This window comes from Limulus polyphemus, unplaced genomic scaffold (genome assembly GCF_000517525.1).
Source record: "Limulus polyphemus unplaced genomic scaffold, Limulus_polyphemus-2.1.2 Scaffold191, whole genome shotgun sequence".
Classification (NCBI taxonomy): Eukaryota; Metazoa; Arthropoda; class Merostomata; order Xiphosura; family Limulidae; genus Limulus; species Limulus polyphemus.
Genome location: NW_013665801.1, coordinates 603,592 through 621,083, shown reverse-complemented (window position 1 = coordinate 621,083; position 17,492 = coordinate 603,592).

The window sequence follows — 17,492 nt, the reverse complement described above, 5'->3', positions numbered from 1 at the left end:
TAGCGTTGTAAGTCCGCAGACATACCGCTGTGCTACTGGGGGGGGGGGGCTTGTGGTGATGCTTTAAGTCTGTTTTAGATATGTTTATAACCGAAGTTAGATTAGTTTAAACATTTTAGGTTTATATTATGAAACTAATTATAATCATCTCCCTTTCTTACGTATTTTATTACTGACACTTTATTCCCACGAGCTGTGAAGGAATGACAGGAACCACGAGAAGGACGCGAATACCATTAAAAAAACGTCTTTACTGGGGTATTAAATAATAAAGCCATCAACTGAGGTGCTGTAAAGTTATCTTACTCATCTAAGTATTCTAGGACAATCTGTGAAATGAGTGGATGAGAAGCTTATATAGGCCGGGATAGGAAGTTCTAATAAGAGGAGATAAAATATGATACTCGTTATCTAGTTTCAAATTCCGTTTTCGCTCAAGCCTGACATAGAATAAGAGATATTAAGAAAGCTGGTAACCCCTATATGTAAATATATCGTGAACGACTATCTCTGAAAGTTCTCCAGAGATTACATATGGCAGTTTAGGTCGCCTGTCTGACTGGCTACAACCAGAAAGTAGTGACAAAAATTACCGAACAAAAATGGAACGTATTGAAATACACCATCTCGACCAAATATAGGTTTATTACTATATTACAAAGTCTATAGATACAGTAAGTACAAGTCAGAGAAAACGAAGAGATTTCGAGCATCGGTCTCGTATATAACAAGATAACGAATATTTCACTCAATTAAATAAGACCTCATATTTTTGCTATTACACAGGCCTGCAATTTAAACTTCGTAAAAGTTGTTTTCGTTTTAATAACGGATTTTCCATAATTCAGCTATGCAGAGTTCGAAAATAGTATTCATTTTTTTCTATCACGTAAGGATTTTTTTACAAATCGGGTAAAAAAAACTCTTACTTAAATCAAATTATTATTTCGTTTACCACAAGGAACATTTTTTATTATTATGTTTGTTATGTTTGAGTTCTAGAACGATCGATGTGACTCTGACGTCGCGATTGATCTAGAGAAATCTATAGCGAGTAGTTGTCAACATTTTAAGCACAACAAAATGTGACCCAATTTCAGTGAAAAATTTATATGCGTTAGAAAAAATGGATATCATTTTCGGATTTAGCGTACAGGAATTACTATAGAACATGTAAAAATTTGAAGACAATAAAACCATCGCAGGCCTGTGTAATTTGCCGAGTACAAATACTTGAAATATACACAGTCTTCACACTTACAACACATTATCTTTCTGTGAGTTAACAACTAGAGTAAATTCTTATAGATTTATATACTTTTCAGTTTTTATAAAAATATTTAGAAATACAATAAATTTACATCCGTACAAGAAAATTGTTCCTAACTCAATTTTGATGATTTCACATGTGACATTACAGTTGAGGAATATAAAAGTTGCGAAACCAGAGTACATTCAAAGTTATGCAGTATTTATCCACGGAATTTATTCTGAATAAAGTAAGTTACGATGTTAAAGCAACCAAACTATAGTGGCAACTGATTATGAGGCTTTTGTGTTGAAGAGTAACTGTTAGAACCGTAAACATGTTACATTAAAATAACTGAATAATTCAAAAGAATAAATTACTAACATAAATATAGATTCACTGTGGAGTTAAAAGCAAATAAAAAACCCAGACATATAAAACAATTTTCTTATATATTTAAGCGAATATTTCATAAACACTAATTTACCGTATTTGATGTATATAATTATATTTTTAAAAATTATTGTCATATAATTAATATAAATTAATTGTCTTGTCTGTTTGTTTGTTTGTTTTGAATTTCGCGCAAAGCTACACGAGGGCTATCTGCGCTAGCCGTCCCTAACTTAGCACTGTAAGACTAGAGGGAAGGCAGCTAGTCATTGTTTGTTTGTTTTTGAATTTCGCGCAAAGCTACACGAGGTCATCACCACCCACCTAATGGTCTTGAAAGTGTGCTGTTATGATTCTGTCTCAGGAAAAACATAACCATGATGTGGTTTTTCGGGTATTGTTGCACATGTGGTTTTCACTATTTCATGAAACGTGCAACAAGATAATTGTTTTTTTAAATTTTAGTTATTATTAAATAATGGATTTTAGAAGAAATGTCTAGAACTTATATGCATATCAACAAAAAACTACCTATAACTGTTGCTGTCATAACAGACAAATATTATATGTAGTGAACGTAAAATCGTATTTTAGAAGAAATGTCTAGAACTTATATGCATATCAACAAAAAACTACCTATAACTGTTGCTGTCATAACAGACAAATATTATATGTAGTGAACGTAAAATCGTATTTTAGAAGAAATGTCTAGAACTTATATGCATATCAACAAAAAACTACCTTTAATTGTTGCTGTCATAACAGACAAATATTATATGTAGTGAACGTAAAATCGTTATTCTTATGCTACAAAAGAGTTTTTTAAACGTCTACGTTATCTGATTTCATTAACTCTCTGGATTTATATAGAAAAAAACTTTTTTTCAGCTTGAATTCATGTTTTGGAGGGCAAAGATGGCTGGTCTCACTTAGTCCTCTCCGATTCGGCTGGGGGCTTTATGCTATGGCGTGATGTGCGTGTTTGTATTAATCCAGCGAGATAAGAAATATTTCATAGAAACTGTCACATGGGGCACTCTCGCTATCCCCCCTCCCCCGCAAACGAAACCCCTAAAATCGTGTATTTTTGAAAAGTTTCTATGAACAGTTCAAAAAAGAAATAAATTATAAATAATTGGAATTCTGAAACTTTGAAGTGAGAGTAAAAATATCAGTTATTGAATACTGATTATTCTTGTTTTTTTTTCTGGATCTCCTTTATTTTAGAAAATCACATAAAGCCGGCTAATTTGCTATTATCATTTCGGCATATTTACGCCAAGATTGTTGAATATAACGATCTCTGAATCCCAAACATATTAATTTGACAGAAAATAAGGAAATATTTCTTCCAATAGCAAAATCTAGGGCACCCAGTGACACGTTGGTATGTCTGCGGACTGACAACGCTCGAAACAGGGTTTCGAAAGCAGAGCACAGATATTCCAAAGTGTAGCTTTGTGTTTATCTTCTACCAAACAAAGTAAAATCCAGGAACCTGATGAAATAAAGAGAATAAGAGAAACATTTAAAATCCTAATAATATAATTTGCTAAAAATAAAATACTTTTTTACTATCTAATTTTGAAAACTACTAAGTATGATTTTTAAGCCACAAAGTTTTTACTGAAATGCAATATTAATAGTCAGCCGTGAGCAAGTTAATTAAGAAGATTCATTCAATTATATTATAAAGAAAATGAGAAACACTTTGTACGTTAAGAAATCTAATCTTCTGTTGCGTTATGCCAATCATCAGTAAAATAATTTAGGTGATGAGAAAATAATCACTGTTAAAGCTAGTTTTATACGTGTCTTATTTTCAAATTTAATGTGTAAATGACGACAATTTAAAACTAGCAAGGAAAGATCTATGTGTTTAGTTTTTAGCGCAAAGTCACGCAATAAAAATAGTGCTTTTCAACCCAGGGGGTTAATGAGATCAGAATCAGGGTGAGTGAGAATTGTCAATTATACAACAAATTCAACAGCAAAAATACCATTAGTTGTTATTATTTATTCTATCTGTAGTCTGATAAATACGTTTATTTTATGTTTTATTTATTCTATTTGTAGTTTGATAAATACGTTTATTTTATGTTATATTCATTCTAATTGTAGTTTGATCTATATTTAAATCATAATAAAGAATTTTGCATTTTACGTTAGTACTTTTTTGTCTTTTTTCGAACAGGGGTGAGTGAGCTGTTGTGAAAAACTTATTGGAGTGAATGATATTGAAAAGATTGAGAAGCACTGCAATAGACAATCTGCGCTCTCTCTCCATTGGGAGAATCGAGCCCTTGATATTAGCGTTGTAACTCTCAAATCTACCCAAAAGCCAACGGGAAAAATTAATGTGAAAATAAAAAAACTTAATAAATGAAATAAAAACATTAATTTATTTTGAAAATTATTTTTAATGTTCTAGCTCTGAAAGCATCAAGAACATGGATGTCAAAGCAAAATATTCAATGTACAAAAAACCTATAAAAAAACAGTAAGTAGTATAAGGATTATCTACAACAATTTCTTGATTACCAATTAGTTTTATAGATTGATTTGGTTGAGTTTCAATGTGTTAGGTAAAGATTGTATGTGTGAATAAGAGTTTATTAATTTTATATGAGTGAATTAAAATTGCCTAAAAAAGTAGCTAAATAAAAATGTGTTGTTCTGTCCGCTATGGTGAGGTTAGATTTTAATTATTTTAGTGTCTTCTCTGGTAAGAACAAATCAATTTTTTGTACTGTCCTCTATGATAAGGTGAAACTTAATTTATGATGCTGTCCTCTATGGTAAGGCCAAACTTCATGTATTATATTGTCCCCTGTAAGGACACCAAACTTCACTTATTGTACTGTCTCCCTTAGTAAGCTCAAACTTCACTTAGTGGAGAAAATTCATAAAACTTCACTTGCATTTAAACTCTAGGAAAATTCTCAAAAATATTATATATTTCCTCTACTTCGTAACTGCCCTCACTTTTAGGGTCGAACGTGGCCTAGTGGTTCGCACGCTCGATTATGAATCCAAGGTCACAATGTCGCGCTCCGTAGTTTGGGGTTTTGGATACATTACAAAAGTCAAGATCGAATCCTAATATTCTATTATCGTATCCCAAGAGTTGGCAATTAATGTTGTTATTTAGCCGCCTTCCCTCTAGTTTATTGGATGCTTTCTGTTATTTAGCTACCTTCCCTCTAGTTTATTAGGTGAAACGCTCTGTTATTTAGCTGCCTTCCCTCTAGTTTATTAGGTGAAACTATCTGTTATTTAGCTGCCTTCCCTCTAGTTTATTAGGTGAAACTATCTGTTATTTAGCTGCCTTCCCTATAGTTTCTTAGGTGAAATTATCTGTTTTATAGCTGCCTTCAGCCTAATTTATTAGGTGAAACTGTCTGTTATTTAACGGCCTTCCCTGTAGTTTATTAGGTGCAACTGTCTGTTATTCAGCTGCCTCCCCTCTAGTTTATTGGGGAGAACTGTTTGTGTAAGATATACAATTTTTAGTGCTATCAACTCAACATTATGGACAGCTAGCGTAGATAAAATTCGTGTAGCTTGCACGAATATCCGAAAAACAGCAAGCAAACAAACTCACACTTTAGGAAAAAAAAAAAAGAAGTTTCGGTTTTTCTTTTACAGTCTGTCTTATTTATTTAGGATTTAGCTTTTTTTGCTCAACCTCATAAAGGATGAGATGAACATCGGTTTATCTAAATTACTATGAATACGTGAAAAACATAAAGTGTTAAGAAAAAAAGAAATTGCGCATTATTTATTGTAGCAACACGTCTTAATACTACAGCAAACGCGCGTCATGCTGCTTAGGGAACTGGAAAAGAAACATTTCACCCATTCCGTGCTGCAATAACAATAAAACATATTGAAGAAGTTGAAGATTAAAAAGGAAACGTTGTTTACAAGTAAGGAAACGGTCATTTGCTATAATGATGATGAAATAGTCGGTTCGCGATTAACTTGGTCTAAATATCACAGCGTTGAATACATTAAAATATTTGTGCCTTCTCTGCCGTATTCCAGCAACTAGTTTTATGCTGATTTAGTAAATACTATTTTAAGTGTTATTACTGTAATTCCCTGTTATTAAGCGTTAGTACTGTAACTCCCTGCTATTAAGTGTTATTACTGTAACTCCCTGTTATTAAGTGTTAATACTGTAATTCCATGTTATTAAGTGTTATTACTGTAACTCCCTGTTATTAAGTGTTATTACTGTAACTCCCTGTTATTAAGTGTTAATAATGTAACTCCCTGTTATTAAGTGTTAATAATGTAACTCCCTGTTATTAAGTGTTAATACTGTAACTCCCTCTTATTAAGTATTATTACTGTACCTCCCTGTTATTAAGTGTTATTACTGTAACCCCCTGTTATTAAGTGTTAAAACTGTAACTCCCTGTTATTAATTGTTAATACTGTAACTCCCTGTTATTAAGTATTATTACTGTAACTCCCTGTTATTAAGTATTAATACTGTAACTCCCTGTTATTAAGTGTTAATACTGTAACTTCCTGTTATTAAGTGTTAATACTGTAACTCCCTGTTATTAAGTGTTATTACTGTAACTCCCTGTTATTAAGTATTATTACTGTAACTCCCTGTTATTAAGTATTAATACTGTAACTCCCTGTTATTAAGTGTTAATACTGTAACTTCCTGTTATTAAGTGTTATTACTGTAACCCCCTGTTATTAAGTGTTAAAACTGTAACTCCCTGCTATTAAGTGTTATTACTGTAACTCCCTGTTATTAAGTGTTAATACTGTAATTCCATGTTGTTAAGTGTTATTACTGTAACTCCCTGTTATTAAGTATTAATACTGTAACTCCCTGTTATTAAGTGTTATTACTGTAACTCCCTGTTAACGACCAAGGGTTAGATTCAGATTCTTGAAAAGTTCTATTGCTTATTATTATATAATCTTGCTGATAATGATATTTTGACTTTAAAATAGTTCTTTACAAAATGTCCCCCGGTGAGACAACGGTAAGTCTACGGACTTACAACGCTAAAATCCTGGGTTTGATTTCCCGCGGTGGACACACCAGATATAACTCAATATGTCTTTGTTTTAAAACAAACAATCTTTAACCTCACTACAAGATAAGTCGCGTGAAGCGCTATTGTTTGATGAGGATTGGTTTGGTTTGGTTTGAATTTCGCGCAAAGCTACACGAGAGCTATCTGTGCTAGTCGTCCCTAATTTAGCAGTGATAAACTAGAGGGAAGACAGCTAGTCATCACCACCCACCTCCAAATCTTGGGGGCTACTCTTTTACCAGTGAATAGTGGGATTGGCCGTCACGTTATAACGTCCTCACGACTAAAAGGATGACGGGGATTCGAATCCGCGATCCTCTGTTTGCGAGTCGAGCATCTTAACCATGAAGCCATGGTTTGATGAGGCGCTGTTTATTTCGTATCTAACGGTTTTGGTCTTAATAATCTAGGTTAGTTCATTACTTTTATCCATACTTGTTTAAAAACTACACTTTTCATGTGCTAAGATAATAAATAGAAATTAACTTTTATATTTCAAATGGATATTTACGAATAATGTGAAATCACGACTAACTGTAAAAAAATTTTAAAAATAAACAGACTGAGAAATACACTCTAATACTTAAACATTGGTTCTTGTTAGCTGCGGCATATCGGCTCATAAAATGGCTCAGAGTTTTGTTTTTAATTAAAAACATTTAGCTCATAGCTCCGTCATCTCTTCATCGATTTGACGAATAATTACAGTTTTGGACTCAGGAGGTTAAATCCTTTCGCTTGATGTATTTGGCCTCATCCAACTTCTCATAGATTAATTTACTCTAATCCTGTCTAAAATAACTCCAATTTGACGGTAGGCTGGTAGAGATCCTGATCACTAGTAAAATTGAATCAAATATAAGCGCGCCCCATGCTTGGTATTGCTGGCGCACAAAAATATAGCTAATAAAAAGGAAAACGAAGGTCTCATAGATTAATTTACTTTAATCCTGACTAAAAAGAACATCAAGTGCCGCGGCTATTGAGGATTCCTCTTGTTTTCTGATATTGTAAAGCTTAAGTAATTTAGCAGCATGGAAACCAAACTACTAACAACACTTCGATAAGACACAAAAGATCATGTGCTTAGTACTTTCTAATGTTTCTGTAAAAAAGGAAGAAAAGATAGGCTCAAAGCTCGCCAAGAACTAGTGAATTCCTGCTTTTATCACTAATTGTAACAATAAAATGAACTATAAAAGCTAAAATTCCGCCATTTAATTTTCCATTCTCTGACTGTTTATCTACAATATAGTTCAAAGGCTCAAAAAAAGGAATTATTTCTTTAAGCTTGCAAACTGTAAACCCAGTATCAGTAATTTTGTTAGGAGATTATGGAATACGCCTTTAAACCAGCTCTACTTATTATAGTATGTAGTAGGAAATTGTAGGCTGTTTTTGTTTTCGAAGTTTAAGATTGAAATTCGTTCTTAAAACGATTTTTAATTAGTTTTGTCTGGGATAATCTGTATTTGTTTTCAAAATATTTTATTAATGTACACTAGCAGAGACCCGTTAATCATATGCGGTTAATATGAATATGTACGAATATGTACATTTAATAGTTGTTGTTATCAAAACTCATTTCTAACGGTATAAGTTCGCAAACATAGGCTGTACTACTGGGAGGCCTTTTTATAGTTTCTGATTTTTATAATGAATCAGTTTTATTAATTTATATTTCATTTTAGTTTTTATATACATTTTTATACCTCCCCTCAAAATGTCATTTGTGCCTTTGACGTCACACACCATTACTGGCCGTTTTGGTTGTCGTAAATGTTAGGCAGAGAGCCTCCTAAGGTGTTAAACTTGTCTGTTCACGGAATTTACATTAACAACTCGAAAACTCTGTGACATTCACTTTGAGCCTAATCAATAACTCGCATTAGAACACAGACTACTTTAGAATAAGAAAGAGGGAAAGACAGAGAAATAAAAGAAGCATTCATCTATCTGTAAATTGGTGTTTATTTGAAGAATGTGTCTAAAAATAACACACTGAAGCTATTCTAACTTATTTTTATCGTTCATATCACGGCTGGATAAATATGTGGGAAAAAAACATGTTTGTTTTAAGTTTTATTTTGAAACTTCAAAGTCTAGAATAGGTTAATGTGAATTGCATAAAAATTAAAGGAACTGCGTTAAATTATACAGAAATATTAAGTTGATATTGACTTATTTTGAAACAAAATATTATACTGGCAACAGACAGGGACAAAAATAAGGGATATGAATAATTTGTACTGATGCATAGGTTTTTATGACTGTTTATCTACTTCTTACGGTTCTGGTAATATTCAAAGCACGAAATTGATTTTGAACAATGTGTTATTTTTAGCTCTGGGTAGATGAAAGTGTTTCAGCCAGTCCTTCACGATTGGATCGAATAAGATAATTTTTACAAACACTTCTCCATCTAAGCTATCTTTGTTAATCCATGTAATTAGAGAGATTTGGATATAGTTAAAAACGTCTTCTTTTATTCTTGACATAAGAAATGCCTCCCAGTGGCACAGTGGTATTTCTACGGACTTCAAACGCTAGCAACTGGCCATTTTGGTTGTCGTAAATGTTAGGCAGAGAGCCTCCTAAGGTGTTAAACTTGTCTGTTCACGGAATTTACATTAACAACTCGAAAACTCTGTGACATTCACTTTGAGCCTAATCAATAACTCGCATTAGAACACAGACTACTTTAGAATAAGAAAGAGGGAAAGACAGAGAAATAAAAGAAGTATTCATCTATCTGTAAATTGGCACAGTGGTATTTCTGCGGACTTCAAACGCTAGCAACCGGGTTTCGATACCCGTGGTGAGCAGAGCACAGATAGCCCACTGTGTAACTTTGTCCTTAATTACAAACAAACAAAATGTTACAAATACGAAAATACTAGAAACTATGTTCCTTTATTGCCTATGAATCACATAGTTTTTCTAGCCTTTTTCGTCATTTTGACTAGAGAGACATGTTTTAGGTATCGTTTTTAGACGGCATGAGTTTTTATCCTGTCCTTTAATGGGATCACTTAGTTTCTCTTTCGTGTTTTATAGTTGTTGTATCAAGAGATGGGGCATAAAATCCACCATTTCATCAGCTAACTAGTGAAATTCCCCCTTTTTTTAGTATCCAAAATACAACTTGTTCGAAGGTCTCCATACGATTTGGTTTATTCTGCCAGAAGACTTCATCGTCTAGACAAATAGACTAACGTTAGCAAACCCTTTCTTAAATGCTTATTAGCGAAATCCAGAATTTTTTTTTGTTGATTGGTTGATTATCTGAGAGGTATAATACACTTAAGAGGTAATATGAATAGTAGTTATTATAATCAATATACTCTTTGCCTTAGGTTATTAAATTAAAAAAGAAAAAAAGATGGATCTTCAAAATGATTTTTCTTGTTTAATTTAACACTTTTCAGTCATTTGAACGATCAGTTTTTTTTCCAAGATTCGGTGTTCAAAGTCTGGAAGGTAACTGGTAGTAAATAAAATATTTTTACAAGTTATATGTTACAGTAAGGCTCAACGTGTGGATTTATTAATCTGATGAGTTTTTGTAAAGATACTAAAACTCATCAAATGACGAAATGTCTCTTTTACTTAATAACAAATACTTGATAATAATTTATGTTCGCAGAAAGATGCATACGGCATATAAATTGCAACGTATTTCGCGTTTGGTTTGTTTGATTCTTTGTTTTAGAGCAGAACCACCGCGGGGAATCGAGCTCCGGATTTAGCGTCATAGCTCCGTAAACTTACCTCTGTCCCACCGGGAGAACATTTGCGTTTTCATTTATTCTTTTAAGGTTATGGTGATTAAAGTAGCTAATGGTTACCTTAGGGTAGTATGAACGATGTTTTTGTATCACTGCTCAACATGCATAGACAGCAGACTGATATCTTTCCAATGACATTTAGGTCCGTATGAATCCTCCGTAAAGTCATATATAATCTGCCTATTTCGTTCTTTGCTTATAGAGGAATAAAAAAGGCTTTTTTTTTATTAGAGAGTAATACTTCGTTCTCATTAATATTAACGTATTCAATTGGATTTTCATACAAAGTGCGCTACCAAATAACTTTCCTAGTGGGTTAGGCTACGAAAACAAGACCATGATGAACTAGTGTGAACCATTATTTTCGACTCAGATAAGCAGACATAATACTATGAAGTATTAAGATCACCCAAAAACAAGACCATGATGAACTAGTGTGAACCATTATTTTCGACTCAAATGAGCAAACGTAATACTATGAAGTATTAAGATAACCCAAAAACAAGACCATGATGAACTAGTTTGAACCATTATTTTTGACTCAGATGAACAGATGTAATACTATGAAGTATTAAGAGAACCCGAAAAAGAATATGTCTGTTCTAATAGGAGTACTTTTTTTGTTAATTGTGTCTGTTTGTTTCGAATATTCGTACAAAATATCTACGTACGATAACCATCCCTAATTTTGAACTGATAACGTTAGAAATAGGGATTCAATACTCGCAGTGGGCCATTGTTAAGCTCGCGCTTAAAAAAACAAACAAACAAACAGTTTTGATCTGATAAACTAGTAAGAAGATAGCTATTCAACAGTACACACTGCCAACTCTCTGAATACTCTAATCGAATAAAGGAATTTTACCGTCACTCTTATCACGCCCCAATCAAGGCTCCATAGTACTCATAGTACTGAGCATAATTTGTGCATCCTAGTGGTATGGCGGTATGTCTGCGGACTTACAACGCTAAAATTCGGGTTTTGATACCCGTGGTGGGCAGAGCACAGATAGCCCATTGGGTAGCCTTGTGCTTAACTTCATACAACAACAACAACATAATTTGTTTTTACGGCAATTTTCTGCGACCCATCGATCTTCAGATCCATAGTTCGGCAAGTTAACCACTAGGGCACGCTCAGCTCAAATGTGTCTGAAAAGCAGAATAGAGTAACATAAGCCTATTATAAAACAGTACAAAGTTTGATATTTTGATCATTTTTAAGTTTCTGAATTATACAAGAACCTGAGAAAAACGAAAACAAAACGTCTCATACACCATTCTAATTCATTAGCTTTAGACTTTAGTTTTTCCCTTATAATAGCTGTATTGGAAAAAAAATATGCCTAGAAATCCTTTACATGAAATTATCAGGGTATAATCGTTCACTTTTTATCTTATACGACAGTGAATACCGATTCTTAAACAGATTACAAGCTGGCCAAAGAAATCATTATATATTTATTTTGTTTATATTCTATATTTCTTAACATTTCTTAATCCTGTGTTCAACTAAATATCCTAAATTCCCAAGCAAAATCCTTATTATCATCTTCTGAAACATATCAGCCGAACATTGTAATAAAAAGAAACAGTTTAAGTGACGACAATTGGCCAGAAGTATTTATGGGTAAAATTTAGTTTAAGGTACTTACTCCAGTAGACTGTGAAAGCTAAACACTAATGTCGAATGTGTGTGTCTTTATCTCAAAGCCACAGCGGACTATCTGCTGTGTTCACCGAACCTCTGATTTTAGCGTTGTAAATCCATAGACTTATGGTTGTCCCACCGGGTGGCCATTAGAGTCGAACATGGATTGTGTTCATAGCACGATTGGCATTATAGAGTGTTGTTAGTAAATTAATTGTCCATATCGATGAAAATGCATTAGATCTTACTCGGAGGCTCAATTTGTTAACCATTGTTTGAATGTGGTTGATAAGTAATAAGTGAACTAGAGTGATATAACAAATGTGTTCGGTAATAACGTTGATAAGCAATAAGTGAACTAGAGTGATATAACAAATGTGTTCGGTAATAACCTTATCAACGTTATTACCGAACACATTTGTTAAAATTTAAAAAATCACTTGTAAAAACAAAAACTTTACAAGGTATATTTCGACGGGGGGGGGGGTGCCATGACATCTGTTGAAGTGTTAGATTTTCTATAAGGACGTCGTTACTTTCGTGACTAAATGAAACAACTTAAATTCGCGGTACATTACTACCCTTGAATCCACATTAGAATGTTTCAGTTTTTTCTCACGTGAAATCATTCGTGAATTATATTTGTTTTGTTTTTGAATTTCGCGCAAAGCTACACGAGGGCTATCTGTGCTAGCCCTCCCTAATTTAGCAGTGTAAGACTAGAGGGAAGTCATCACCACCCACCGCCAACTCTTGGGCCACTCTTTTACCAACGAATAGTTGCATTGACCGTCACGTCATAACGCCCCCACGGCTGAAAGGGCAAGCACGTTTGGTGTGACGGGGATTCGAACCCACGACCCTCAGATTGCGAGTCGAGCGCCCTAACCACCTGGCCTCACGAATTCTAGTTTAATTTATAAATCGACAAAGAAACCAACAATCTACCCTAAGGGGTTGAAAATTCAAAATAAAACGTTTTCTTGACGTTTGATTTTGTTGTTGTTAAAGGAGCAAGGACTATTTTTTTAAATCCTATATTTACATTGTTAAGGTTTTAAGGATTCGTGGATATTGAAAAGGCATTCATTTCCTTAAATCATCATTAAACAGGACATTAAGGCAAATTATCACCGTAATTGAGTGTGCCTACTTATGTAGAGTTGGAGTTAATCAAAATAGGAGATTAAAAAAAACATACAGAAAGTTTTGAAAAGTTTGCTGCACATAAGCTTTCAATTAAACTTATTGTTTTTAATATCCATGCCATGTTATATAAAACTGAAACCACTTTTATAATTACCCATAGAATATATTAAAAATAAAACTATATAATTTGTTATACAGAGAGTGATCCCATTAGCAACAGAAACAAATATTTTTGTGATAACTTTCTTGCGTTTTAGCGTCATAAATCAGTGAGATATGATATATATATATATCGTTAAAATCCAGGTAACAAGCAAATAAGTAGAGTTTACAGTAGTCACCATGAAGCTTTCAAGAATTGTATGTCTTCCTGGATTAATGTCTCATCTTTCATAATTATGCTGCACAAACTCGTATACGTGAAAAACGTTGTATTCCAACTTAAATACATTAGTCTTCCAACTCCAACAGGAAAAGAGAAAGCTAAAATGTTCTATTAAGATAACTGAAATGATGATATTAGGCATCGGGGAAACGCTTTCCTATAAATGCGCCAGGAAAACATTTCTGATATTAAATATTTTTATTACTCATGCAAATATGCATTTTGTAGAATTACTAGCATTTTAAACATCATGGCTACGTTATCACCTAGCTCAAAGTGTTTGTTGAATTATGCACGAAGAATGAAAAAAAGTAAACCTTTCATAAAAACAGTTTTATGTATAAAAATAAACACGTAATGTATCTGCCAAAATAACCAAAGCGTATACCAATGGTATTTTTAAAGGAAAATCACAAAATAACCTAGAGTAATACTGTAACTGTTATCTAGTATCAAATATAAAATTGTTCTAATAATTATTTAACAATAATTCAATTTTGTATTGGTAGTATGTAGCAGAATACATGTTTATTCAGTTTTTTATTATGTAAACACGAAAATATAAAACGATATTCTTCGTCGGAAACTTGTACGAATAAACATATATTCAAAAATTATATTTTAACTCAGATTTTTCAGTATAAGATACAGAATCCAATGTTACGTTAGTAAGGCTGTCCAATAATCCATATTTGGTTTTCATTTTCTATAAACATTGGAAGAAAATCTCTGTAAGACATTAAGCAACATTCGGTTAGTTTACAGCAATACGTTTCTATAAAATGTCTTTAATATTTATTGGAGATTGGCGTAAGTGTCTACTAAATAAGTTATTCGTCTTTTTTTTGTAATTTGCGACTACGGTTGCTAGTTTTTTATTGTGCTGCTTACTGATTATTTACTTCAGAAATGCATAGTGAAGTACAGGGTTAAATCCCTTTTCTTCAATACAAATCGTTATCCCAACCGTAAGTTTTCATCTGCTTTATTTTTAGTGTGTCAAACTTTGGTGTAATAATAATACTTATTATCTTTTTATTTTCTGACTCAAAACAATTATAACTATTAGGATTTTCTTAGTTTCATATAACAGCTTGAGCTTTATTTCTTTCCCAGAAAATTAGGCATTTAATCGCCATCACTGAACTTCACTGGCATTTAATTAACATTAAACAATGAACATTATGACAGAAAATATTGCTGTTTTTAAAAATTCACTACGATAAAGGAAAACTTATGACAGAAAATATTGTTGTTTTTTAATTCACTATGATAAAGGAAACTTATGACAGAAAATATTGCTGTTTTTTAAAATTCACTACGATAAAGGAAACTTATGACAGAAAATATTGCTGTTTTTAAAAATTCACTACGATAAAGGAAACTTATGACAGAAAATATTGCTGTTTTTTAAAATTCACTATGATAAAGGATTCATTTTATCTCTTATTTATTTTTAAAAGTAACTAAATTCTGATCATTAACTTGTGATACTTTAAATATATTCTATGTAAAAGGTATATCCTTTTTTATAATTTAATTTATTTATACTTAATGTTTTATTTAATAAAATAATAATATTCTAACAAATAAACTGACAAATCTCTCATTCATTTATAAAAACCAGTTAAAATTTTCGAAAATGTTCAAGTTTTTCACGTTTTCTTTATCTATGTATGATTAATTTTTATCTTAACATCAAGCTATAAAAGTATAGAAAAATGTAGTTATATGCTTTTGTTTAAACTGATATTTCTGCCAAATAAAACTGCAACTAATAACACAATTGATGGATGGCTATAAGTCGTCATGAATTATAATAAAAAAGTAGCATTGATATTATTGTTGAGCTTATCTATTTATTTTTATAGGCAAAGAAATTATAATGGTTTTAATAACAAATAGTTTTGAAACAATAACCAATAACACAATGTGACAATCATACCATATATTGTTTTAAAAACGAACTTAGGTGCACAGTGACCTAAATATTCATTGGAATTCATAAGAGTATATTACATTCAGGCTAAAAGGTAAACTTTTCTTAGCTTTCTCGGCATCATTATTGGAATGCCTAAAATTGAAAAAAGGCTCCTAAAACATTTAAAGTTGAAATACCTATTAAGACAACTACTTGTTACTTTTCTAATTTTATCAAATGTAACTAAAAATAAATGAATAACAACAATGTACAATATCTGTTTGCTTCCATGTTTCCTGCTCTTTACAAGCAATGAACGATATCCGTTTGTTTCGATGTTTTCTGTCTAAACAAACTAACAACAATGGGCAATAACTATTTTATTCTATGTTCCCTGCTCTTTACAATATAGAAATAATGGACAACATCTGTTTGCTTCGATGTTTTCTGTCTACACAATCTAGCAACAATGGATAATATATGTTTGCTTTGATGTTTCTGTCTACACAATCTAGCAACAATGGATAATGTATGTTTGCTTCGATGTTTCTGTCTTTGCAACCTAACAACAATGGACAGTATCTAGTTTTGTCCTAGATTGTGTAGACAGAAAACATCGAAGCAAACAGATGTTGTCCATTATTTCTATATTGTAAAGAGCAGGGAACATAGAATAAAACAGCTATTGCCCATTGTTGTTAGTTTGTTTAGACAGAAAACATGGAAGCAAACAGATATTGTACATTATTGCTAGATTGTAAAGAGAAGGAAAAATTGAATTTAAAATTTTCTTTCAATTCCTCCAGCATTTATTTATTTATTTATTTTATGTTCGAATTGTTTTAAAGCTTGTTTCCTTACACAATTAATATGTGACTCTTATTGTCCAATAGCTTTCTTTCATCTTTTGGTTTTTGTAGTTGGAGAGAGAAGCCTTGGTAATTACTCATAAATATTATGAAACACACTTGGGGCAAAATATACATCAAAATACTTTGATTAAAATTAATATTTGTACAGATGCAATGAAATTACAAAGATTTATCACAGTTCGTTAACTAAATTTGTAGTATGTATATCCTATGTGGCGTAACGAATAATTGAGTTTGATTTGTTAAAATATGGTCATCAAAGCAAAGGAACATAATTGAGTTTAAAAAGAAAGTTGTACATTTAAAACTATTCTTGCAACATCTTTGTCTATAAGATAACATGAGTTAGTTACCCCCCTCCAAAATATAAATATTATAATTTATCCAAATAAGACAAAAGCACGCTATTTTCCTAATTAGCCTTTTATCTCATACGTTATTTCATTGGATAGCGCGCGTGTGTTTTATAGCAAAGCCACATGTAGTTTTTATAAATGCTTATCCACTGCGTATTTATGTCGACTGTGGTAATGATGTGACCTGCTGATTTAAATATTAAAATTGTTGTATTCAACTGTTTGTATTATCAAACACTTGTCTTTCTTTTTTACGCAAAAGTTCAACAAATATCCCCCCTTTTAAATTTTCGTTTCTCTAAAATGTTAAGATCATGTTTCTTCTCTACAAGAATATTTCAGTCTAATCCAATATCATTAAATCTGCTTTTGTCCCTTCCCAACCGTCATTAGTCACCTTAGAAATTAATCCATTAATAAATAATCGAAAAATCTCTGCATAATTTTCAATTCAGCGATTTCATTCAACAAAAATACAAACAGTTTTCTTAACACCAGAGAGTCAACAACACCAATAAAGATGTTACTAAGAAACAGTGACAAAATTAAAAGTCATGGTTGAAACAATTTAATGCTTTAATTGTCAGAAATTTTGATCATGCTATTTTTCCTTTAATTGTTTCTTTCTTTTTTTTTTAATTTCACGCAAAGCTTCACGA